Here is a 6,000-nt window from a genome sequence, read left to right as displayed (position 1 = left end):
CCATAAATAAACTACATATACATTTAAAAGTATTATGATTGTCTCTAAGACATCAGCCAATAGCAAATTATACTTTGCAGGAGTACTAGTTTTCCTCCAGATGGCAGTATGATACTATTCTATTAAGTAATATTTTTTTTAATTCTTGTTTTCTGTCACCAAGCAGATGCTTGTGTTAATTATCATTTTGTTAGAAATCAATAAGATATAAAACAAGTGATTATTATTTTAAACAAATGATGATGATGATGATGATGATAGTGATTAGTTTGTTCAAAAGCCAATATATTTCAGTCTTTTAGGATGAGTAGCAATAGACAAAAGCAATCTCTGCAATATCACAGAATCTGAGAAATTGATTCTAATGCACATTTAATTGTTGCCAATTTGGAGTCAGTCTTAAGCTTAGATTACTTACAGGTAAAGAGATGGTTATATAACTCCAACAGCTCCCAAAAAATCTGCATGAACAACAAAACACAGGAGGTACATAGCACTAACAAAGGTGAATTACTGGGCCTTAGATGGTTTATGCTTTGAGGTCCCGTAGCATTTTGAGAATATATGCTAGTATTTTATGTGTTTATGTCAGATTACTATTTGCTTATTTATAGGTCAACTTTATATTTTTTTAAAATATGCTTTACAGCAAAAATAGGACTTAGAGGGTCTGATTCCTCTTGGAACGCAATGTAAACGCAAGTTGCAGATTTTTGTTTGAAATCGTACGTAAATTTCATAAGCCTGTATTCAAGTACAAGTGGATCTCAAGAAACGTTTCCATTTGAATATGGGCTATAAGTACACTTTGGCTATATGGTACTTGTCATATGCAGACAGGCACAACACAGCAGGATATGCACATGATTATGTGCAATATGAAGTCTTATCAGAATGCCTAAAAAAATTCTATTAAATACATTAAAAACTCTTAATACTATAATCATTAATGAAAAATAAACATTTTCTTTTAATTTTTTTCTTACATGAAATACATACTGTAAATTATAATGTTCTTAAATTGTACTGTATATAAAATGCATTTTAAAGTTTCTTTATCACATGTTTTGGCATGCATACGCGTCAGTCATCACTATCAGTCAGCATTTCCACCTGCCCTGTATCTGGTGTAGGTGGTACAGGGCGAAGAGATGCCCAGAGCTTGAATCAGATGAATGTGCATGTGTTTGACCTCGGCACGCAATTACAGTACATTGCCTACGTGCATCTACCTCTTCCCTCCTCCATTCCGCCCTTCAAATCGTAGGCAGTCGGAAATGTCATTTACATTTGGACTCTAATTGTAGAGTCAGTTTCTGAGCAGGCACAGAGCAATTTCACACAAGATATGGCACTCAACAGGACTTACATCCGGAGATGAATCAGGCCCATTGTCACGTACACGCTCCCAGCTGCCGTGACTTTGGGGTGTTTGCTGTATGAGGTCACACACAATTTCAGCCCACAGTCTCTCTCACCTATCACACAGGTTCTAGACCTACGGAATCACCCCCAAACACAGCACTCTCACACCCCCCCAGACACTTCAAGGTTCAGCCACCACCTATTGGGTACGGGCAATAGGACCCCAATATACTGTCCCACACTGGCACACAGGCTTCTAGTTCCACAAACTAGCAAGACTCACACCAATACACACGGTTAACTCTTCACACCTCCAGACTGTTACACAAATGTAAATACAAGCACACACAGCTTGTTAATCAAATGTATCAACAAATCACACACAGGGTAACCTGGACGAGCAATCTCTTCTAAACAGGCTAATGAATCCGTTAGAGTATCAAGGACGCAACTTGTAAAATTTTAGATTTAATATACGAAAATACAGGGCATTCAGATATAAAGAAAAATAATGAATAAACAATTAATATATTGACATAACAAGCAAAAACAGTTTAAAATAAAAAGGATTACATTCAGATTTGCACTTACATAAATTGCATTCTGGCCAAGGGGAATTTGGCTAGGAAGATGGACAGCTTATCAATGTAACTTGATTTCCCCAAAAGTCTGACAGTTTTTTCCTTCAGAACACAGATTTTTAAGCAAACTCAAATTGGACGGCATTCACAGGGGCAGTGTGAATGCTAATGTGGGGGCGGAAACGTCCCTTGGGTGTCACTATACTTTGCTCGCAAATATTCGCAGAGTCTTGACCTGTTTGTAATTCTTCACAGATATATCTCAGAGAAATAACACCCCCCTCAATAAAACGGTCATAATCTCCCGCGCGTTTAAATACCAAACATAATGGAATTACAACAATATCCAATCTCATCCTGAAATACATGTGCCTATCGCTGTTCCCTGTGTCGTTGGTATCTATGTTTCAAGACCCTTGTGTGGTTTTTGCCCCTCAATACGGAACGGCATCCAGATTTCCCAAAATATGAACTATGACAACATTTTCATTTGAAGGTCATATTTCTATATACCTGCATAAAGACCATGCAGATTTTTATACCACAGTCTCCAAGATTTGCACCTAGGCATATGGCTCTCCAATTTACACCCAGGTGTTAGTTTGTGCTTACACTACCTATTGAAAGGAAGTCAATTAGCTAGGGAAATACATGATCAAATACAATGGAGGTCTGTGATCTGCATATCTTAAGCTGGTCTCTGCACAAAGGGTTTGCCTAACTCAATTACCTCCTCCTGGGTTAATTTAGGTTTTCATGCAAAGATTTATTTGGGTCCTGACATCCAATATTCTATTTCAGCATATCAGAGTTATGCTCTCATCCTGACACCCATAATGTAGATGTCACTCACCGGACCGTGAGTGCCTCTTCCCGGACATTTAGGAACCGTGGCCGTCCTCTATCCTGAGGGTCTGCGCATGCGCAGCCCTTTCCTATACTTCAGTGTATGTCCCTTTAACTCAATTGGCAGATCAGGCAACCTCCCTATATTAAGCACCTGTGGTCAACACCACGTTGCCTGATCTTGGAGTCTCATTCCCTATGAGTCTCTGAAGGTGTTCCTGTATTCCTCGTGTTTTCAGCGCTGCTGATTCCTGTGGTTTCCAAACCACTTCTACCTCTGTGGTTTCCAAACCACTTCTACTACTGTGGTTCCCATACCACTTCTACCATCAACTATATCATCGTGACTGTTAGCTGATTCCTATCCGCTGCCTCCGTGCACTACAGTCTTCCAAACCACTTCAACGCTATTACTTATCATTGTGACTGTTTGCTGATTCCTATCCGCTGCCTCCGTGCACTACAGTCCTCTAATCCACATCACGCTATTATATTTCACTGTGACTGTTTGCTGGTTCCTACCCGCTGCCTCTGTGCACTCCAACCGTTACTTTACATCCACTCACCTGTTCCTCATCAAGTCCGTGAGCTGATTCCTATCCGCTGCCTCCGTGCACTACAAGCCTTCAGCCTGCAACTCGCCTGTGTTCATTATCGTGACTGTTAGCTGTTGTCTATCCGCTGCTTCCGTGCACTACAGCCTCCAGCCTACAACTCGCCTGTGTTCATCATCGGGATTGTTAGCTGATGTCTACCCGCTGCTTCCGTGCACCACAGCCTCCAGCCTACAACTCGCCTGTGTTCATCATCGTGACAAGTTAGCTGATTCCTATCGGCTGCTCCTGTGCACTGCAGTCTCTTCTCAGCTCTCCTGTGTTTCCTCGAGACTGCTGCTCTCATTGCCATTTGCTACTCTCCGTGATCAACAGCTCCTGGTCTACTCTGCTCTCCCGTGTTCCATCGCTACTGACAACTATTGGTTGCTACTGGTTACCTCCGTGTACCGCAGAGCCCTGCTGCTGCTGACCGCGCTATCACCCATCTACTGCTGATCCGCTCTCCACGCCTTCACGTGTCCCGCCGGTCTACCCTCCTGTCAGCATTGGATTTATATCTCATCAACTACTCCTCTGCTGGATCATCTCCACTCTCCTGGGTCCTGCGTGAGTCCAGTTCCACGTGTTATTGATTCCTGTGGATTCGTGTCCCTGTTGATCTACTTATCTGTGCGCTGCACCTACTGACCGCTGCCTCAGGTATCCTGGGACTTCTCATCCAGCCGGCCTCCTGCCGCTCAGGTATCCCTGCACTCCTATCTGACTGCCTGCTTCTGAACCACGGTATGCATACTTCTCATTGACTGTGCTGGTGTATTGCATATCTTGCTGGACTGTGTTGGTTCTCCTCTGGAGTCTGCTATCCGCTGAGTCTATTGCCATCATTGACTGTGTTAACTTGTGCTGGACTACTTCAAGAGACTTCCTATATTTGCAGACCTGTTCAGTCATTTATATATATATTGTGCATGTTACTGTGGATCGTATATAAGGTGCCTGTGTATATCCTGTGTTGCAGTCTCTCCCCGTGCACCTCCTCACATATATATTCAGTGGTACAACTTGCTGGTAGCAGACCACTGATCCCTGTTTCCAGTATCACCTGTTCCAGTATCCTCTCACATAGCAGTGGTACAACTTGCTATCGCAGACCACTGACTCCCCGGATACCTCCACTTGGATTCCACTCCTTCACTCAGACAGCGGTACCACTTGCTATCTGCAGACCGCTGACTCTCATCACCTCCTCGTTTCTGTTGGACATTCCTCCTCACTATAGCAGTGGTACAACTTGCTACCGCAGACCACTGACTACCTTCACGTGTCCTTGTCCTACAGTTCCTCGTGTACTATTACCTCCATATTACCAGTGCTGCTAGTCATAGACTTCCCTGAGCATCTCATCCTCTGCTGCTTCCTGGTCCGTGATCACCCAGCTACCAGAGTACCCTATTACCATCTATATTGCTCTGGTAAGCCTACCACCTGGTGATCCCTGGGTAAAGACTCCTAGTGCCCGTGACAGTAAGATCAGGCCATGACAGACCCAGATACGGAACCTACAGCCAAAGAGATGCTGCAGCATCTGGTCAGCCGTGTGGAGCAACAGGATGCCCGCCAACAGCTGTTACTTCAGTGTTGTCAATCGTTAACCTCCCAAGGAACATCTGGACAGACGGTGACAGCTACTACTGAGGCTCCTGTGCTTTCCTCCGTTTCCCCAGTGCCATCCCAGGTGTCTACAGCTTCTACGCTTCACCTGCCTACTCCGTCAAAGTACGATGGGGACCCCAAAACTTGTAGGGGTTTCCTTAACCAATGTTCAGTCCATTTTGAGCTCCAACCTCAAAATTTTTCTACCCATCGTTCCAGAGTGGCCTATCTTATCTCTTTGTTTTCTGGACAAGCCCTGGCTTGGGCCTCCCCTCTGTGGGAAAGAAACGACCCAATATTGCAAGATAGTGCCAAATTCATTGCTACATTCCGAAGTGTGTTCGATGAACCAGGTCGTGTGACCTCCGTTGCTTCCAGCATCCTCCGTCTGCGACAAGGATCTCATACAGTAGGACAGTACGTCATTCAATTTAGGATCTTAGCCTCTGAACTTCAGTGGAACACTGAAGCCCTAGTTGCCGCCTTCTGGCAGGGGCTCTCCGATAAAATTAAAGATGTACTGACTACCCAGGAGCTTCCTTCGTCACTTGAAGATCTGATCTCTCTTTGCCATCGTGTTGATATGAGATTTCGTGAAAGAGAGGCTGAGAAAACAACTTCTGCTTAAGCACCTCTTCGTTCTAACCCTCAATTTCGTCCAGTTTCACCCTCTGTGATTCCCATGGAGATAGGACGTTCCAAATTATCTTCAGAGGAGAGGAAACGAAGAGTAAAGAATAGACTCTGTATCTATTGTGCTGATTCCACTCATATGCTCAGCTCTTGCCCTAAGAGATCGGGAAATGCCAGGCCCTAACTAGTTCTGGAGAGGTGAAGTTAGGGTCCCTGGAGTCCTCTCCATCTTCCATGAAATCTAAAGTCTGCGCCTTTGACGTTACGATTTCCTGTGCTACCAAAACCTTTGAGTCACAGGCATTGATTGATTCCGGAGCAGCAGGAAATTTTATTTCCAAATCATTAGTAAATCAATGGTCTCT

This window comes from Mixophyes fleayi, chromosome 1 (genome assembly GCF_038048845.1).
Source record: "Mixophyes fleayi isolate aMixFle1 chromosome 1, aMixFle1.hap1, whole genome shotgun sequence".
NCBI lineage: Eukaryota > Metazoa > Chordata > Amphibia > Anura > Limnodynastidae > Mixophyes > Mixophyes fleayi.
Note: the sequence above shows the minus strand (reverse complement) of the source record.